The sequence below is a fragment of the Aythya ferina genome (assembly GCF_964211825.1).
Source record: "Aythya ferina genome assembly, chromosome: 3".
Lineage (NCBI taxonomy): Eukaryota > Metazoa > Chordata > Aves > Anseriformes > Anatidae > Aythya > Aythya ferina.
The window spans coordinates 102392738-102414586 of NC_140298.1; positions in this window are offsets into that span (position 1 = coordinate 102392738).

The window sequence follows — 21849 nt, forward strand, 5'->3', positions numbered from 1 at the left end:
GGCTGGTGGGTCGTGCTCCATCTGCAATTGCTTTGTCAATGCCGGCGTCTCGAGCAAGGGATCCCAGCCGCTTGGCTTCCCTGCCGTCTAATTCCACACAATTGGCTCCAGAGTCCCAGCACCGGAGCAGCCAGGTGACAAGCTGCTCACCTATACAGCGACCAAAATCTTTTCGCACATCTCGTAGCTCGCGCTCGTTTAGGCTTCGGGTAGTTACTGTTGCTCTTTCGGCATCCTCATCTTCCTCCTCCTGAATCCTTGACGGCCCAGCGTCGTCATCATCTTCGTCATCTCTATACTTAGTTTTGGCAGAAGCCTTACCTGGATTGGCAGAAGACTCTCTGCGTTCTAAACGACTTGAATTTCTATACCATATTTTCACCTTCTCTACAGGGGCAGCTTGCACTGCTACTGCTCGTTTCTCTGACTTTGCTACAGGGTCTGCCACAGGGGTTGGAATGCCCTCTGCAGGGTCAACTTGCACTGCTACAGCTCGTTTCTCTGACACGGCCACAGGAGCTGGAGCGGCTACAGGAGCTGGAGTTGGAGCTGGAGCAGTTGCAGGAGCTGGGACTGGAGCAGTAGTAGGAGCTGGAGCTAGAGCGGCTTCAGGAGCTGGAGCTGGAGCGGCTTCAGGAGCTGGGACTGGAGCAGTTGCAGGAACTGGGACTGGAGTAGCGGCCGGAGCTGGAACTGGAGCGACTGCAGGAACTGGGACTGGAGCAGCTGCAGGAGCTGGAGCTGGAGCAGCTTCAGGAGCTGGGACTGGAGCAGTTGCAGGAGCTGGAGCTGGAGCGGCTGCAGGAGCTGGAGCTGGAGCGGCTGCAGGAGCTGGGACTGGAGCGGCTGCAGGAGCTGGGACTGGAGCGGCTGCAGGAGCTGGGACTGGAGCGGCTGCAGGAGCTGGGACTGGAGCGGCTGCAGGAGCTGGGACTGGAGCGGCTGCAGGAGCTGGGACTGGAGCGGCTGCAGGAGCTGGGACTGGAGCGGCTGCAGGAGCTGGGACTGGAGCGGCTGCAGGAGCTGGGACTGGAGCGGCTGCAGGAGCTGGGACTGGAGCGGCTGCAGGAGCTGGGACTGGAGCGGCTGCAGGAGCTGGGACTGGAGCGGCTGCAGAATCCACCGTAGGGGTCACAGTGGCCGTTGGATCTGTCACAGGGTTTGGAGTGGCCGCAGGGTCTGTCACTAAGTTGACAGCAGTATCAATGGCAGCTCGATAGGCATGAGCCAGGCCCCAGCACGTTACAATGATTTGTGTTACTTTGGAACTGCCAGAATCATTACACCTTTTTTTCAAGCATTCTGCCAGTTTTTTAGGATTTTGCCATTGTTCAGGGGTGAATTTCCAACACACTGGGGGTGCCAACTGCTCTAGATGCCTGCCCATATCCACCCATACTCCCTGCCACCCACAACTATACTGCCTCCGGGCAGATCTCCGGATGAGCTTCATAAGTAGTTGTTTAACTTTAAGCAGAATCTGAAGTGCATTCATGAGGCAGAACAACAAGACTATGGTATTCTGAGTATTCCAGAAATATTCAATATCTTGGAGAGCTATTGTGACAAGCTCAGGGGATAAGAGGGTGGTGAAGGAGGAAGGCAGAGTGACCCAGGAGGATACAGGGGTGGTGAAGGAGAAAGGGAGAGTAAGCAAGTAAGGAAAAATATCCTCCCCTTTCCCCTCCACAGATTGACTCTCTAATGGAGAAAAACAATAGGTATAATTGCTAATAGTTCCCAAGATGCTGTTTCCAAAGTACAGAGTCCACGATGTTACTGAGTATAAATACCAAGTTAGAGTCATGACCAGATATCTTATCGTCTCATAAGCCATTGCTATAACACTTAGTACCATAATGGTCTGAAACCAGGGCCCGGAGAGGAGAAACAACACTACAGAGAGCAAATACGGAAAATAATGTACTATAATACTCAATTTGGAAAACAGGCGCAGCAGAGTTGTGATTAAAGCAATCAGCATTATGACAAGTGACTATTAAGCAGGTCTAATCCTTACACCAATTTTAGTTTAACACACTCTGATCAGATCTGCCGTTATCTCAACCTTTCGGGCCCCACGTTGGGCGCCAAAAAGACTGTCGTGGTTTAACCCGACCGGCAGCTAAACACCACGCAGCCGTTCGCTCACCCTCCCCCCTCCCTCTCTGGGACGGGGGAGAGAAATGGAAAGTGAAGCCCGTGAGTTGAGATAAAGACAGTTTAATAAGACAGGAAAAAAAAATAACAAAATAATAATAACAATAATAATAATGATGATACAATGGTGATAATACGAAAGTAATAATAGTATGTACAAACAAGTGATGCACAATGCAATTGCTCACCACCCGCTGACCGATGCCCAGCCTAACCCCGAGCAGTCCGGCCCCCTCCCCCCGGCTAGCCACCCCTATATATTGTTTAGCATGACGTCAGATGGTATGGAATACCCCTTTGGCTAGTTTGGGTCACCTGTCCTGGGTCTGTCCCCTCCCAGCTCTTACTGCACCCCCCAGCCTGCCCGTTGGCAGGACAGAGCAAAGGCTGAGATGTCCTTGGCTTAGTATAAGCACTGCTCTGCAACAATTAAAGCATCGGGGTGTTATCAGCACTCTTCTCATTCTAAGCCAAAACACAGCATTCCACCAGCTACTAGGAAGAAAATTAATTCTGTGCTAACTGAAACCAGGACACTGCACGTACAGACTGGGCGATGAGACGCTGGAGAGCAGCCTAGAAGAGAGGGATCTGGGGGTCGTGGTAGACAGCAAGTTGAATATGAGCCAGCAGTGTGCCCTGGCAGCCAGGAGGGCCAATCGTGTCCTGGGGTGCATCAAGCACGGCATCGCTAGTAGGTCAAGGGAGGTGATTGTCCCGCTCTACTCTGCGCTGGTGCGGCCTCACCTCGAGTACTGTGTGCAGTTCTGGGCACCACAGTATAAAAAGGACATGAAACTGTTGGAAAGTGTCCAGAGGAGGGCTACGAAGATGGTGAAAGGCCTTGAGGGGAAGACGTACGAGGAACGGCTGAGGTCACTGGGCCTGTTCAGCCTGGAGAAGAGGAGGCTGAGGGGAGACCTCATCACAGTCTACAACTTCCTCGTAAGGGGGTGTCGAGAGGCAGGAGACCTTTTCTCCATTAACATTAGTGACAGGACCCGCGGGAACGGGGTTAAGCTGAGGCAGGGGAAATTTAGGCTGGACGTCAGGAGGGGGTTCTTCACAGAGAGGGTGGTTGCACACTGGAACAGGCTCCCCAGGGAAGTGGTCACTGCACCGAGCCTGTCTGAATTTAAGAAGAGATTGGACTGTGAACTTAGGCACATGGTCTGAACTTTTGGGTAGACCTGTGCGGTGTCAAAGAGTTGGACCTGATGATCCTTAAGGGTCCCTTCCAACTCAGGATATTCTATGATTCTATGATTCTATGATTCTAAGACTTTTTTGTAGAAATCGTAGAAATTCTGGCAAAAAAAAAAAATGTAGAAAATTGTAGAAATTCTGGCAAGAGTTTCATTGACCCTTTGATCTATTTGATCCTTTCATTTGTTTTTTTTTTTTTTTTTCCTTCCCAGTAGGTCTAAATATATTTTGTGTTACTTGTGCCTATCCTATGTGTATCTGTGTATACACATCATACTTTTCATCAAAAAACAGCAAAGAAACAACAAATGTCAGCATCTCTGACGTAAAATAAACATAAATTTAAGTCATTAAACCTACCATACTGCTATTCTTTCTTGCAACAATTACAACAGGCATGAGACTTGTTATGTCACAAGGTACAGATCTCCCCAGACAGTATCTAAACTCTATTAGAGCCCTAAAAAGCAAAAGGCACAGAGGGAGTTAAGGTTACAAAGATGATCAGAGGTCTGGAGCATCTCTCCTATGAAGAAAGGCTGAGAGAGATGGGGCTGGTCAGCCTGGAGAAGAGAAGGCTCCAAGGATACCTTGTCACAGCCTTTCAGTATTTAAAGGGGGCTTATAAAAAGGTTAGAGAAGGACTCTTTGGTAGATAATGGTAGCACAAAGGGGAATGGTCTTAAAGTAAAAGAGGATAAATTTAGATTAGACATTAGGAGGAAATTCTTCACTATAAGGGTAGTGAGACACTGGAATGGGTTGCCAAGAGAAGCTGTGGATGCCCCATCCCTGGAGGTGTTCAAGGTCAGGCTGGATGGGGTTTTTAGCAACCTGATCTAGTGGGTGGCATCCCTGTCTATGGCAGGGGTGTTGGAATTAGATTATCTTTAAAGACTCTTCCAACCCAAGCCATTCTAACGATTTTATGATTCTATGAATCTGTGATTCTGTGAGTTGTAATTTGGGTTTAACCTAGACGCTTCGGGGTAGAAGGCAGTCAAGGTTTGAAATAGCAAACATTGAACAGCTTATTCTTTAAATGTTTCTTCTACTATGATGAAGTTTAATTAAAACATTAGACATTTTTGACACAAATGTTGGGACTGTCACATTACTTTTTTTTTTTTTTTAAATTAGTTTTGTATTAAAAACTGGCTGGATAGCCGGGCCCAAGGAGTTGTGGTAAATGGAGTTAAATCCAGTTGGAGGCCGGTCACTAGTGGCATTCCCCAGGGCTTGGTACTAGGGCAAGTTCTCTTTAATATCTTTATCGATGATCTGGATGAGGGGATCGAGGGCACCCTCAGTAAGTTTGCAGATGACACCAAATTAGGTGCGTGTGTCGATCTGCTCGAGGGTAGGAAGGCTCTGCAGGAGGATCTGGATAGGCTGCACCGATGGGCTGAGGTCAACTGCATGAAGTTTAACAAGGCCAAGTGCTGGGTCCTGCACCTGGGGTGCAATAACCCCAAGCAGAGCTGCAGGCTGGGAGATGAGTGGTTGGAAAGCTGCCTGGCAGAGAAGGACCTGGGAGTATTGGTTGATAGTCGGCTGAATATGAGCCAGCAGTGTGCTCAGGTGGCCAAGAAGGCCAACAGCATCCTGGCTTGCATAAGAAGCAGTGTGGCCAGCACGTCTAGGGAAGTGATTGTTCCTCTGTACTTGGCTCTGGTGAGGCCACACCTCGAGTACTGTGTTCAGTTTTGGGCCCCTTGCTACAAGGGCATGGAGTTATAAGTACATTAAGGGAGGCTGTAGTGAGGTGGGGATTGGTCTATTCTCCCATGTGCGTGGTGACAGGACGAGGGGGAATGGGCTATAGTTGCGCCAGAGGTGTTTTAGTTTGGATATTAGGAAGAACTTCGTTACCGAGAGGGTTGTTAGGCAGTGGAATGGGCTGCCCAGGGAAGTGGTGAAGTCACTATCCCTGGAGGTCTTTAAAAGACATTTAGATGTTGAACTTAGTGATATGGTTTAGCAGAGGACTTGTTAGTGTTAGGTCAGAAGTTGGACTCGATTAACTTGAGGTCTCTTCCAACCTAGACAATTCTGTGATTCTGTGATATATCCATGTACTGAAATGATGCAGATCTTTGGTTTTATTGTGTTGTTGTAAAAGACTCTTCACCTTGTATAGAAAAATATAACTAGTCCTCAGAAATGTTTTTGGTGTATACTGGAACAGTATCAACCAGGAAGCAATTAAAATCACCATGAACATGAGAGTACAGATAAAGAAAATCTTTTAATTCAGACTCAACTAGAATTTAAAGCAGAGGTTAAAATGACATTTAAGGTAACTTCAAACTTGGAATTTTCTTTCTGTCTTACTATTTGTAATTTAGCTGTTGCTGGAGTAGTCATTCAGATCCTGTGAAACAGGTGTCTAGTACCTGCCCTGATTTTATTATGTAAGATGATCAACCAGGTTTGAACCGTTCTACTTTACAGTTGCTCAGACTGAGATGACTCACACCCTAAAAGCACTTACCTCCCTCCACTGACTGCAGAGACAGATGAGGTAGACAAGTGTAGATTCACATAGATGCACTGCAGGTACTTAAATAATGACACCCAACATCATACTACAAAAAGGGTGCAGGCAAAAGGCATTGCTAAAATCTTCTAGGACTCTACCTTCAGTCAAATCATTCTAAATCTTATTTTTTAAAGGTGAATGTTCAATGAACATTTTTGAAGTTTGAGGATAGTGATGAGCAAAATAGAAAAATTGCAAAACACCCTTCTGGGTTTCATACACATTACGTAGTCGCCTGAGTTTTTTGGGAACCCCATTCAATGGTGAAAGCAGACCTTTCCAGTACCGCACTTATTCACTCTTCTAAATAAAAAAGATATTCTCCACAATAAATTGAAAATATTTCTAGCTCCTCTGTAGGAAAAGAGGAGGGAGGAGAGATATTATAAGTCACTGGCTCCCATCTTGCTGCACTGATTACAGAACTGGCTAGTTCTGCAAAGGAAAAAATATTGTATCTTAGGATAAAACTTATTAAGTCTGCTGTTTAAAGCCATCTTTCCTTAAATTAAAAAGAATCTGTTAAAATTCTCTGTAGTGACCAGAAGCTGAATTAATAGCATTCACACAGATGAGGAGTACAGCAAACAAGCAATCACTGTTTGAACTAGCGACCGTGTGCTTGTCCAGGAATCACTTTGAAGATGAGGGTTTTGAATGAACAGAAAAAGAACACTGTGTAAGACAGTATTTTGAAGAAGCTTTTTGTTTCTGGTGCTAAAAGGAATCAAAACATCTGAAAAGAGAAAGCCCATGAAATAAGCAGGGGAGTTTTGTGGGGAAAATACTGCTAACACTCATCAGCTCTTGTACCTTAGAATTTTATTTATTTTATTTTATTTTATTTTATTTTATTTTATTTTATTTTATTTTATTTTATTTTATTTTATTTTATTTTATTTTAGATGGGTGCATATCTTGCTGTGGCTCATTTTGGCAAAAAAGCCAACTCTTCCTCAGATTTTAGTTTTGAATGGGGAAAGTCTCCTGGCTTTATCACAGAATCATAGAATTATTTAGGTTGGAAAAGACCTCTAGGATAATCTAGTACAACCTTTAAATTAGTACTAAAGTCCACCACTAAACCGTGGTACTAAATTCTAAATCTACATGTTTCTTGAAGACCTCCAGGGATGGTGACTCAACCATTTCCCTGGGCAGCCTGTTTGGATACTTTACAACCCTTTCAGTGAAGAAATTTCTCCTAATACCCAAACTAAACTTCCCCTGGTGCAACTCGAGGCCATTTCCTCTTGTGTTATCTCTTGGTGCTTGTGAGAAGAGCCTGATACCCACCTCACTATAGATTCCTTTAAGGTAACTATAAAGTGTGATAAGGCCTCCCGGAGCCTCCTTTTCTCCAGACTAAACAACACCAGCTCACTCAGCTGCTCCTCATAAAACTTATTTTCTAGACCCTTCACCAGCTTCATTGCCCTTCTTTGGTCATGCTCCAGCACCTCAATGTCCTTTTTGTACTGAGAGATCCAAAACTGAACACAGTATTCAATGTGCAGCCTCACCAGAGCCAAGTACAGACGGACAATCACTTCCCTAGTCCTGCTGGCCATGCTATTTCTGATATAAGCCAGGATGCTGTTGGCCTTCTTGGCCACCTGAGCACACTGATGGCTCATATTCAGACAGTTATTGATCAGTGCCTCCAGGTTCCTTTATTCTGGGCAGTTTTCCAGTCGCTCTTCCCTCAGCCTGTAGCACAGCATGGGGTTGTTGTGACCCAAGTGCAGGACCTGATCTTCATTCAGTTGACCTCAGCCCATCAGTCCAGCCTATCCAGATCCCTCTGTACAGCCCTCCTACCCTTCAGCAGATCAGCACTGTCCCCTAACTTGGTGTCATCTGTAAATGTACTGAGGGTGCACTTAATGCCCTCATCCAAATGGTTAGTAAAGATACTGAAGAGATACTGAAGAGATCTGGCCCCAGTACTGTGCCCTGGGGTCTCCAGCTGGATTTAACTCCATTCACCATGACTCTTTGGGCCTGATCACACAGCCAGTTTTTAAACCAATGAAGAGTACTTTGGTGGTTTTACTCAGGTGGGCAGCCAAGCTCCACCACAACCGCTCTCTCACTCCCCCTCTCCTCAAAGAGGAAGGGGGAGAAAATACAACACAGAGAACTCGAGGTCTGAGATGAGAAAGGTTTAATTAAAGGGAAAGGGAATGGGAAGGAAAAAAAGAAAAAAGAAATAATCAGTCTGTGTGGAAGCACAGAGAGAGGGAAAAAAAAAATTATTCTCTACTTCCCATCAACGAGCGGTGTTCAGCCACGTCCTGGGAAGCAGGGCCTCAAAACGCGTAGTGGTTGTTCAGGAGGAACAGCCCCCTCCCCCACGAGAGCCCCCCCTTTTATTGCTGAGTGTGACATCAGGTGTTATGGAATATCCCTTTGGTTGGTTTAGGTCAGCTGCCCCGGCAATGTCCCCTCCCCATCACTTGCCCACCCCCAGCCTGATGGCTCTTGAGGGCTCGGAAGGAGTCCTGATGCTGTGCCAGCACTATGCAGCAATAGACACAACACTGGAGTGATATCAGTGCTGTTCCAGCTACGAGTGCAGAGCACAGCACTGTGTGGGCTGCTGCAGGGAAAAGGTGACTCGAGCTCAGACAGACCCAACACAAGTACACTCATCCACCCCTTGAGCAGCTAGCTTTTGCAGGTGAATGATTTGGGAAACAGTGACAAAAGCCTAACTGAAGTCTAGGTAGACCACATCCACAGCCTTTCCCTCATCAACTGAGCACATCATCTTGTATAAGGAGATTAGATTCATCAAGCAGGGTTAACCGATGTTGACTGGGCCTGATCACCTGGTTGTCCTATAAGTGTTGTGTGATGGCACTGAAGATCATCTGCTCTATGAGTTTCCCCAGCACCAACGTCAGACTGACAGGCCTGTAGTTTCCTGTATCCTCCTTCCATCCCTTTTTGTAGATGGGTGTCACATTTGCTAGCCTCCAGTTGGCTGGAACCTCCCCTGACAGCAAGGATTGCTGATAAATGAAGGAAAGCGGCTTGACAAGTACTTCTGCCAGCTCCCTTAGTACCCTCAGGTGGATCCCATCTGGCCCCATAGACTTACATACACCTAAGTGGAGTAGCAGATTGCTAACCATTTCCTTGTGGATTATGAGGGCTTCATTCTGCTCCCTGTCCCTATCTACCATCTCAGAGGGCTGGGTACCTGGAGAACAACTGGTCTTGATGCTAAAGACTGAGGTAAAGAATGTATTAAGTACCTGAGCCTTTTCTTTTTCTCTTATCATTATGTTTCCCTCCACATCCTATAAAGGATGAAGATTCTTCTTTGTCCTCCTTCTCTGTTTATTGTATTTATAAAAACATTTTTTTGTTTTTAAATCATCTTTAACAGCAGTAGCCAGATTGAGCTCCAGTTGGGCTTTGGCCTTTCTAATTTTGTCTCTGCACAGCCTCACAATATCTTTGTAGTCCTCCTGAGTGGTCTTCCCCTTCTTCCAAAGGTCATGGACCCTTTTTCTTCCTTCCTGAGCTCTAGTCAGAGCTCTGTTCAGCCAGGCCAGTCTTCTTCCATGACAGCTCATCTTTTGGCATGTGGGGATGGTCTGCTCTTGTGCCTTTATGATTTGTTTCTTGAAGAGTGTCCAGCCTTCCTGGACTCCTCTTCCCTTCAGGACTACCTCCCAAAAGATTCTGACAACCAGTCTCCTACCTGCCCTCCACAAATCCAGGGTGGCAGTTCTGCCAATCCCACCCCTTACTTCTCCAGCAATCAAAACTCTATTAAAAACTCTTTGTGACTGCTGTGCCCAAGACAGCCTCCAACCTTCACATCACCCACAAGTCCTTCTCTGTTAATAAGCAATAGATATAGAAGGGCACTGTCAGTAGTTGGCTCACTCACCAGCTGTGTCAGGAAGTTATCTTCCACACACTAGAAACCTCCTACACTGCTTCCTCTCTGCTGTATTGTATTTCCAGCAGACATCTGGTAAGTTGAAGTCCCCCATGAGAACAAGGGCTAGTGTGTGTAGCATTTGCTCACCTTGTGTGTAGCATTTGCCCACTTTGAGCATATGTAACATTTGCCCACGTCATGGAGTAAGAAACTGTCAGGGAGGACTCAACAAGAGATATTGCCATTCTCATCAACCAGCATTGCTCAGGCAGAGACTGGGGACAAGCCCAGTCCACTCCCTCTTTTCCCTGGCATACTCCTTACTGCAACCTTCTGTGGAGGAGGTCTGTTCTCCGAGAGAAAGAATAAACAGAGATGGAGGAAAGAACTGATCTTTCATTTTGACACCAAGAATAAGGGCAGTGCAAAGCTGGTTTTGGAATAAAATTACCTAGACCTTAATTTGAATGGAGAGGGGCATGAGGAGCAGAACAAAGTGAAGGGCTCACTAAAACAAAAACAATGTTAAAAAAAAAAATAAAACTGTTAAAATTCAACTAGAAAAACTACTCTGTCCAGACTCAAAGACTCTGATTTAAGAATCATTGGTATTTATTTCTGCATACCACAAGACATTTATTTAATTAGAGAAACATGCTTTCATTGCATTCTGAGTCAATTTAATGAAAAAAAAAAAAAAACAACAACAAAACATGTTTTTTTATAAATTTGGAGGGTTTTGTAAAACCTCAACTCTCTCTGAATCCTCTGATCCTTAACCTTACTAATTATGTGCTTTGTTTTCATTACAAATACCATTTAAACTTCACAAACTCCCTTTACTCCTTCATTCCAAATGTCATGTAGCATATGTGTTCAAATGCCCCATCTTGCGTGTTCTTAAATGCACCTCTTCTCCAACTTTGGTCACATTAAACCAGAAACTTTCTCTTTCACTGTTTAGATAAATGAAACCTTATTGGATCAGGAAGAGCAAAGTGATGGACAGACTCCCCATGAGGGGATATAGGAAGCCCTTCCCATGAGTTTTCCTGCTTGGCCAAAGCTTCAGTCTGACACAGCAGAAACACTGCCAGCCCTCCCCATCTTTGCAGGAAATGAAGACACTAACTACATGGCCAATTTGTATGCACCCAAGTAGATTGCAGTCCTTCAAGCTTACAGGATAATTTATTGAAACAAATGTCTACCATTTTCTATATCATAAATACAATATTTAATCTGCACTAGTTGCTCAAGACAAATTTTATTATGTACTTTACTTATACAAGGTTTTAATAGGCTATGGTGGAGAGTTGTACACAGTACTTAATGCATGCTATAATGTGTGTAAAATCTAAGATCAGGGAACATGGTGTATGTTTATAGCAGCATCTGAGAGATTATATGTAATGAATGTATTATACTGCATACGCATCAGAGGCAGAGTTAAGGATGCACATGAATCCTACAATGTGGTGTTTCCTAACTTCCTTGTGCTTAACTGTACAACCTTAATATTCTCTTAGCATTCTCTGATGGAATATCTATCAGCCCACATAATCAGCTTGCAAGTTACTCCCACAGAGAAAGATATTTCAGATTGTCCTCTACCAAGAGGCATTAATTAATGCATTTTCATTTTGAAATGTACTGCTTTCCAGCCAACATGTCTTGCTGAAGATTAAAAAGCTTTAAATCTTCATGGAGTAAGGCTCCCCAGGAAGGTTAAAAAAATACTATCTGCATCCTTTTTCCTAGGGGCTTCTCCGTGTTGCCCTTGCACTAAAGCTATTATGCACAGCTTGAATTCTGGGAAGACATGATGCTGTGGAAATACAAGTAATTATACTATTCTCTCTCATTTCTACCAACTATTATTTTCATTTTTGCTCTTTCTTTCACTTTTTTTTTTTTAAACTGTTTTTATCTGCTGTAAACATCACTTGCAGATTATTACTTGCAGAGAAAATTCCACCTGAAAAATGGTTATAGATTGGTGAGATGTAAATGATTTCATATTGGGGGCCCTAACTGCAAAATAGCTATTTGGGTAACCTATTTATTCTGAATTCTTGCATGCTGAGCAATTCCTAAGTACTTTAAAGGTTTTGTGCAAATTGTCTCTATGAAATTACACCTAGTGCACTGTTCTTTATTAAAAATGATAGAACATAAATATGTGGAAAAAGGTAGTGTCCTTATAAAGCTAGCAAGCAATTTTGGATGGTAATGCAGACTTTACAATAAAAACTAACAATTGCAGAATTACAGCTGGATGCTTAGTTCATGAGTCAAAAACAGCCCTGGAATAACCAAAGACAGATCCTTTGGTTTCATACAAGTAGCCCACAAACCAGATCAAGAATCAGACCAGACTGGTGTGGACATTCATACTTGGTTATGTTTTATATTATGAGTGAATCTGTTTTTGTATAATTATTCATAAATATGTAGGTCTTTGACCCCCCTCCCCCCAAATAAATAAATAAATAAATAAATAAATAATCTTGCCTCTTGCCAGTGCAGTTTAGATTTTAGCTAAACAATACAAATCATTAAAAAAAATTGTTGCCTTTAAATTGGTATTTATCTAATAAAGAAAGTGTATTGCTGAAACCTATTTTCACACACACATACACACCACTGGGGAGGATATAGGAGATTAAATGATGAACTAGCTTTATTTTTGTGCTCTATATTTATGGGTAAAAATGTCTTCATCAAAAGAAGTTCATCTCAGATATTTTAATGTACACAAGTTTGTTGGCCAAATTGGGATCCAGGGAGTTACACAACAGATGAATTCAGCCACCTGTGTTCATAAAGCTTCCAAACCTTGACAAAAGCAAGTAGGTAATAAAATAAAGATTGACTATTGCAAGCAGTAATAGCATTAAGAGCACCTCTTGAGACTTGATGTAGCATGCTACATAGCTGTCTGTAGCAAGTCTCCTTCATGCTACTTTGGCTGTGCAAAGGTACCCACAATACACAGCTGGGCAAAGATGATCAGGGGTGTACACCCCAGCCAGGATGTATCAAACATTATCTGCTGTCATGGATAACTTGATGTCAAGCTCCTAGCAAGAGGTCATGTCAGAGCTTACAATTGACAGCTTGGTTTTGCTTGAGATTGTCTCAAAGATAAATAATGATAAGTTAAGCTATTTGACAATATATGTGAGACCATGGAACAAAATGGAGTTGGCACAGACCAGAAGCAGAAAGGCAGGTTTTGAGTAATTGAGGTTTCTGCCCTTTTTGGTATCATTACACTTTCTTTTAGGTGTTGTGCATTACTGGTGGGGGGTACAGGTAAAGGTAGTTGATATGACACCTCCCATATTTGCCAAGAGACATCCGTCAGGGAAAAAAAATGTTTTGAGCATATTTGCATTCATCTAAAGATTAATATGTATGATTGTTTTAAAAGGATTAAACTGATATCCTCTTGATGTATCTTTATGAGGCTTTATGAATGCTTTGACCAAACGCTGCAGATGATAAATTCATTATGCATGATAAACTCATTAGAATGATAAACCTCATATGGGTGATAAGCTCATTACAGCAGAGGCCTAGTATGGTGAGGCTGACACAAGCCTTTCTATCACTGACAGCAAAATTGTAAAGTGTAAAATTTCCACTAACATAAATGATAGTCTTGGCAAACTCTCCTCTTCCATCTCTTTCTTTCAAAGGTTGATCTTAAACACTCACATAGTTGCAGTTATTACATTCAGTCCCACAACTCACAAATCTACCTATTCTTGTTAACCAGTCCAAGTTCTCAGCTGTTTTCTGACTTTTCCTTGTTATCACCTAAATTTCACAGAGGCAGGGAAGGAATTCCTGTCTTCTCTCCCTGTCTTGACCCTACTGTTATCTCCAACAGTCCTCCTTAGTTGTACAGGCTGGGTGAAAGCTTTTCTTCCTCTGATTTTTCTTATCAAACTTCTATTTGCTCCCACCACACTTCTTACCTCATTCAGCCTGATGTCCTGTTTCTCCTGCATTCTTCAATATTAACCTTTGCCCAGAAAATGACTTGAGTAAGAAGGTTTGTACTACATGTATCCTATGAGATCCTTTACTGAAGATGCACTTTTCCACTAGCCTTGAAAGAATTTACCAACTGTAATTACATGAATAAATGCTAAAAAACATTTCTTGCAACACAGCTTTTATTATAAAGGCCTCAAAAATATCCTTCCAGTGAAATCTCACCCTCCAGCTCTCCAGCAACGGTAAGAAAACATGAGAAGGGCTGTTCTGGTTTTCTCTGGGATAGTTAATTTTCTTCATAGTGGACATATTTTGGATTCATGAGAAAAACAGTATTGATAAAACACTTGTTTTAGTTGCTGTTGAGCAGTACTTACACTAAGTAAAAGACTTTTCACCTTCTCGTGCTGCCTCGACAGCAAGCAGGCTGGGGGTGCACAAGGAACTTGGAAAGGACAGAGACAGGACAGCTGACCCAAACTGGCCAAAGAGATGTCACATACCATACGACATCAGACTGAACAATAAATATGGGAGAAGTTGGCTGGGAAGGGGTGGGGCCACTGCTTGAGTTCTGGCTGTGCAGGTTATATGAAAGAGTAAAATTATGATGTAAATCTACATCTAGAAAATGTATTTCCGAAAATAAATTATTTAAGGACAAGATCTTGCTAGACAAGACAGCTACTGCAAACTGTAGTTAAACAGTCTCCTTGGCTATTAAGCATTTGTGGCTAGAGTCCTCTACTAAATACAAATCTAATTTTTACTTAAATTCTCAATGTCTTTGTTCACATGAGGCCTGGCTACTTCACTGTTCCCCATCTCCATAACTTCAGCCCAGATATTTACTAGAATGTATCAGCTGAATATTGAGGAAATCCTACTGTCAACTGAGATGCCAGCATTTTAGCAGCTGCAGGCTGAAGCATTATGATGTTGTCTCCCTAACTGAAATAACAGAAGATATTAAGACAAGTAAATAAAGCATCCTCTTTAATAGCAAGCATACACCATTTGGCAACTCTATCCCTTGGTAACATAACAGAAGTATATTAGTTCAGGATTAAGGAGTTAAGATAATGATGATTTCATTTCAATGCCAAGGTGAGTTTTCTGAGGTATAGTTCAGTGATAGTTGAACGGCTCAGTGCCATGAAAAACTGCTTTTTCTCCCATCTCTGTGTGTTGAGCTGTTTTCTGCTAAATTAGTGAATTGCATTGGCTCAGTAAAAGTCCTTACAGATGGCAGTATTGGCACAAATAGGGGTAGGAGCCCATCTTCCCAACACAAGAGCAAGACAAAGAGGTCTGCATGTAGAAGGTGATGGGGAGCTGACAGCCCCTTTCAACAGCTCTCTGTACTGTTAAATTAGGCCCCAAGGTACATGGGTTTAATGTGGAAAGTTAGAGAAATTTAAAAAGCAAAAAACATCCAAGAGTCCAAAAGACTTTGCTACAGGGCAATATTTGGTCTCAAGGTGATTTGTTTCTAAACATTTTCATCTTAATTATTACTTTTATGGTGACAATGCAACAATATTCACAATCAGGATCATGTTATGCAATATATTGTACAAATTTAAGAGGAGTATCTCTGCTATAGACAGCTTCAACCAAAAACCCTGAGTATGCAAAGCCATACAGTGTCCATATATTTTTATATGCATCACTATAAGCTCAGAGTTAAATCTACTTACAAAAATCAGAATTTAAAAAAAAAAAAAAAAAAAAAAAAAAAAAAAAAAAAAGATAGCATTTTCAATAGTATGGCCAGCTGGTGACTGTTTCATAACAGGGTCTTCTTTCCCCTCCTTTAAATACACTTTACTGGAACTTTACTTGGGGGTGCAACAAATTAACAGCTATTCATTTTATAATGAAGAAGTAAATATATAATCATGTAAATCTAGGCTGTGAATAGGCAATCAGAATTTATTTGGACATAAAGGGCTATTTGCCAGGCTAATATTTCAATATTTAACAGCATACTTCCATCAGTACCATCATAGAACTTTTTAGGCATTTATTTTAAGTTCTTAAATCATTTTATTTCGTCAGTTTGATTCTACACAGTACCTGTAGCTATTACTAACCCCTACTTGAAAGACCACAAGAAAAAGACAAAATGCTTCTCATTTGGATAATATATAAATTAAACTCATCTTCCCTCAGGTCTGAAGTAGCATTAAAATGGAAGCTTTATTCTCCTGGAACAAAGTCAGTTCTGGGGATTCAGAAATATGATTACATGCAGGCTTTACATAAGTTCAAACAACAGCAATTAAAAACACCAAATAATCCAACATTGGTTCATTTAAAATAACTACAAAATATGCTTAGCTACATCAGTTCAAACTGCTAATCCATATGCCTTCTAACATCCAAAAATTTTTGTGCTTCACTTCCATCAGTTGATCTCCAAGTAGGTCACTAATAACTCATTGCAGGGGGAAGAATAACAGCCACCATGAATACAGCTTGAACTGATTTAAGAGCCTAGGCTGTAGGGGCTTACACCTTGGCATGGTGTTCCAGTATCCCCAGCAAGTGTTTTCAATCTAGTAGGGCACTAATGACGTTGCTAAAACAAAGGGCTGAGGCTGATGGGTTTTTGTTGTTTCTGTGCCTGTTCTTTGCCCCTGAACTTCTTTCTGAGTGCAAGCCTTCCTACCAACTGAAGAAACGGTGGCCAGTCAGATGGACCATTGTTTTGCAGTGGCTGCATTTTTTGCCAGTGGTTTTGGGTAAAATGTATGTGACCCACAGAGCCCAGTGCACGTGGTCTTCTGTATCTGCTGGCAGCCTGTTCATACACCTCTAATCTACTAGTACAGCAAGTATCCAGATTCCTGGATAATGGTATAAAAACTTCAAAGATGTGTGCAGGAAAAATTAGAAGCATGAGAGCCCAAGAATCTGACTCTTTGTGGTGTCTGTATGTGTGCATTTATCTCTGAGGGGTTGCCTGTGCCAAATAAATCAGTAACTTTGGCTGTAAAGGTAGCTGCCTAGTTTTAGATAAGTAAAATTCAAGATTTGAAATCCAAAATTTTATTAGGTCCCTAGAAAGGATCTATGTATATGCCAAAGGTCTAAAAATTAGATATCTAAATGTGAAATAAAAGGTCACTTAAGCCACTGTAGAAAAATAGATCTTTCCTAAGATTGGGAAATGGGTCCCCAACCAGTTTTGGCAAGTCTCTGGGGGTAGCCATTTCTCTAGTGTCTGTGATTAAAGTCTCTTTTACTGGTTCATAGGGTAAAGAAACACTCAGAGCTCCAGTGGGTGGCTGATTTTTGTCCCACATGTATCTGGAAAAAGTTCTGCACAACTTGATCTATGTGGCCCTGTTTGAGCAAGGGGCTGGATCTGATGGCCTCCAGAGGTCCCTGCCAACCTCAGCCATTCTGTCATTCTGTGATTCTGTCACCTTTATCAGTCTGAATAGCCCCACATTTGCCTCTTCTTGTTTGCCTCCTAGCTGTGGTCATAATTTGGCTTGTGGTTCTCTATACTGGTCTTTCATGGCCAAATGATTGTTATGACTAAACTGGAGTCACAAGGAAGAGCCTACATGACTATTAGGTCATGTGTTTTCTTAGAAAGTTATACTTACTAAGTGGGAATGTAGCACATCTCCCTGAGCACCAGACTTGCTTCCTACTTGTTTTAATTACTGAATGAATTAACTGCAAAAAATAAACCAATATCTTTAAGCAATCGACATACTAGATCAGGGAAAATATTCAGAAACTATGAAAGAAGTAAAATTAAGTTGAGCATGTGCTGAAGTGTTTTTCTAGTTTTGCTGAGACTATTTTTCCACAGCTATGTGTACATATCACTCTCATCCATCATCCTGCCCTCACCCGGGGACTCAGGGTCCTGCAGAATAAGAGCCCTAAATCCCCATCAGCCAGCTGGAGCCATGCACCATATAACAAATTTCTTACATCCCCAAAGGTGGCCTCAAACCATTTTAGTAAATCTTTAGCTATATAGCTTCTGTATCTCGAATAGATAAAGGTCAGACAGTGCTGTTGGGACTGACCCTGACCTGTAGCTCTTCCCTCCATGACTTCAGTAGGGCTGCTCAGGGTGTTGTGACTAGGAGAGGTACAATCTGGCCTTACAAAGACCCTGCAGTCCTTCTGGTGGTGCCAGGAGATGGTCATTGCCTCCCCCTCCATGATTTTCTTGTTTTGCTTTAATACTACAGTGTTGTCAAAACGGGAAAGCAACCGCTTTACCTGCTGACCGGGTGTAACAGCGCAGCAGTGAATGGGGGGAAATAAAAAAGGTGCTTAGCTCAGCTGAACTCACTCTCTCAGTGCTGTAAAATTAATTGTTATCATTATCTAGCTGCTTTCTGGAGACCATCAACTTACCTGCTACACAAACTGTAGCAGCAGTAACAACAGCTGGACCTGACATACAGCCTTGCCCTCGGTATATTAAATCATTCTGATGTAATGTCTAACAAATCACATGACTCACCTATTAAACCTTTTCAGGGGCTCTGGCAGTAGAAGAGAGCTGGTAATGAGGCCAAACGCACAGAGGATAAAAGGAACATATTATGAAAACAAGCTATTGAAGGCCTGCATGCTAATTTGAGTGAATGCATTTGGACATGTAAGAGCTTTGCTGTTTCTGTATAAAATGTTTCCAATTTCTTATTTCCCATTGCAGAGCTGATTGAGTCAGCAGCTTGCCACTTGCATTCCAGGTGGCGTGATATGTCTCCTCTTGCACTAACTCATATAGGTCATTAATATGCTAAATAAGTTGTAGCCAATTGGCTCCCATGGTGACAGCTCCAAAAGCTTCATGAATAATCAATCGAGCACCTGGAGGCATGAAATTTTCATACAAAGAGTTTCTAGACTTTTGCATTTAGCTCTGAGCAGGGACAGACAAGTGATAGACATGACTGGCACTTTGAGGAGTTTCAAAAATAAGAAGTGTTATTTTAAAAGAAAATAGCAATCTTACTAAAATGAGAATGATTCTGAAACTCCATATCTTGGAGCATTTCTAAGAAAGGCACCAAAACTGAAGCATACTGGGGGAGATTCAGGGGGACTATTTCAGCTAGTCTATATACTCTGCAATAAACTTATCACACCATAATAAGAATTCACTGTTAGAATTAAACAGTTCCATCATTAGGAAACTAATAAACAGTTACTGCTTTTACCTTTTTTTTTTTTTTTTCTCTGCAGGAATTATTTGCCTGTAGATTTCAGACTAAAAATCACATGATCTGAGCAACGCTTGCAAGCATTATGAGTAGGTTGTCAGTTCAGCATCTTAAAAGCAAGAGTATTTCTAACACTGTTCCCATTCCAAGTATTATCTCTTCGGTCTTTGTAGAGACTTTCATTGGTGAAACAAGCAGAACACAGGCAAGAGATGACTTTTGTGTTTCAATATTTAAAAGAGCAGACCAGAAAATTTGTTATTTCCCATAGGGACTGCAAGGATGATATATTTGGTCCTGCTTCATGCTTTCCCCAGATAAGCTTGTGCCACACATGTTCCCAGTGCTGGGAAAGAATAAATCAGAGATGTGATGGCCACCCAGTGTGAGTGTAGGCATAGCTGGAAGAACTGAAGTAACCCTCTTATTTCCTCTTCCATGTGGGGCTGTTCTGTTCGTGTCCTTTGCATCAGGTCAGTGCCCAAAGAGCTGCTGGACCCCACAAGCCCATGTTTTGCTCCACTATCCAGTTCTCTCTATTCTTAGTATCACCTTCTGCTGTAGGTGCATTAGAAGGAGAAGTGCCAGCATTTCACCTCTGCTTGACATAATTTACACATAACTTCTGGGAAGGCAGCAATGGCCCCAGCCAGTCCTGCTGGCATTTCCATGGGCAGCTGCAAGGGGCTGCCTACAGAGTTTGCAAATTAAATATGCTTTAAGCTCAGTTGTGTTTGCCATTTTTCTGATGATATTTTCAGCAAATTATTTTTGCCCTTTTTCAGTCCGTTCTGGCATAATGTCAGTTTGGGTCATCACTAAAAGGGTTGGAAAGATCATGCTGGGTAAACACCAGGAACACCATCATGAAGACCTCACATACCAAGAGATTTGCTAGTGAAGAAAATCACAGAATCACGTAATCACAGAATGGCCAAGACTTGGGGGGACCTCTGGAGTCCAACCTCTCTGCTGAACCAGATAACCTAGAGCACATTGTGCAGGATGGCATCCAGGTGCGTTTTGAATATCTCCAGAGAAGGAGACTCCATAACCCCTCTGAGCCACCTGTTCCAGTGCTCTGTTACCCTCACAGTAAAGAATTTCCCTCTCATATTCAGATGGAACCTCCTGTGCTTCAGTTTGTGCCTGTTACCTCTTATCTTCTTGCTGGGCACAACTGAAAAGAGACCGGCTCCGTCCTCTTGACACCCTCTCCTCAGATATTTATACAAATTGATGAGCTCTCCCTTCAGTCTTCTCATTTCCAGGCTAAATATGCCCAGCTCTCTCAGCCTGTCCTCGTATGACAGGTGCTCCAGTCCTCTCACCATATTTGTAACCCTCCTCTGGACTCACTCCAGTAGCTCTATGTCCCTCTTGTACCAGGGAGCCTAATCAAAACTAGCACAACCAGTGTTGTCTGAGTAACTTAAAAATCTTTTTTCATCCTTGAACATATCTGCAAGTAGAAATAAGAGTGAAAATATGATGACAGCATAGATGCACATAAGCAGGGGTAACTCTTATTTTGTGATTAATTGAATCTTTCCCTACCTGAACTTTACAAAACTTGCTAAAATCTTGCTTTGCTGTCTCTCTTAAATTGTGGCATATAGTAATAGTATAATACAAGAGAGACAAACATTACTGGTTCCTGGAAGAAAATATGTAATTGGAAGAACTTGTCATTAATTTCAACATTTTTTTTTTTTTCTGCTGCTTTAAATGAATGCTCTGCAGAGCTCTTGTGCATTTGTGTGCCCAAACAGCAGCCCTCTGCAGCACAATTTTGTTGGCTGACCCAAGAGTGCAGGTATAGACAAGGGGTGGCTTCAGTAAAGCATTAAAAAAAGAGCTCATAAGTGAAAGTGAAGGCCCTTTAGAAGGCATTGGTACCTTGTGTGTGTTTTATACAGTGGAACTACGTTTTCTCTCTTTTTTTTTAATTATTATTACTTATTATTTTTATTATCTTGGTGATGAATAACTTGTCCTGTTCTTGCATTATGCAGTGTTCTCTATTGTTTGCTTTATGAACATACATACAAGCATACAAAAAAGTGACCACACAAAAGTTCATACACATTCTCTCTCTCATGCACACACATGCATGCCAATCTATTAAACAATTTTTTTTTTGAGATCAACCATTACTTAAAATCATTAGAGCAACCATCACACATAAGATAGGCAGGTGTTTTGTCTTGGACACAAATACCTAAAAATCCCCTGGCACTTTCATTCACAAAGGAAAGATCTTTCTTATCAATCTCTTAAAGAGAAACTTGAAATATATGCCATCAGCAAAGTAATGGCATTGATTTCTGAGGTGAAATGTGTCTCTTGCTAGTGGAAGAGAAATTGCCATCAAAAAGCCATAAAGGGAGGAGCACTCTTTATAGACTACAGCAATTAAAAAAAAAAAAAAAAAAAAAAAAGAGAGAGAGAGAGAGAGACTGACTTCCTTACTCTTGGATGGCAAGTTGAGAAGTGTGCTCTCCACTGAGATGCATTAACAAGGTGGACGATCACGGCTCAGCTCTCTAGGCTATGACAGTTCGCTTAAGTCTTACAGACAGAGTAGTTTCCAGAATAGAGTCCTCCTGCCAGGCTGTTAAACACTCTTAGAGAAGTGAAGCAGTCTGGTGAAAAGTACTAATTTGAATGGCAGCCACATCTTATTGCAAACATCCTTCACAGTTATTTTTTCTGTACTGTAAATATGTCTTGTGTGTACTTCTTAGGTGAGGAGAGTTTTAGGCAAGGCAGGGACTGGGCAGTGATCACATCACCTCCCATTTGGCTTCACTAAAAGTGCAATT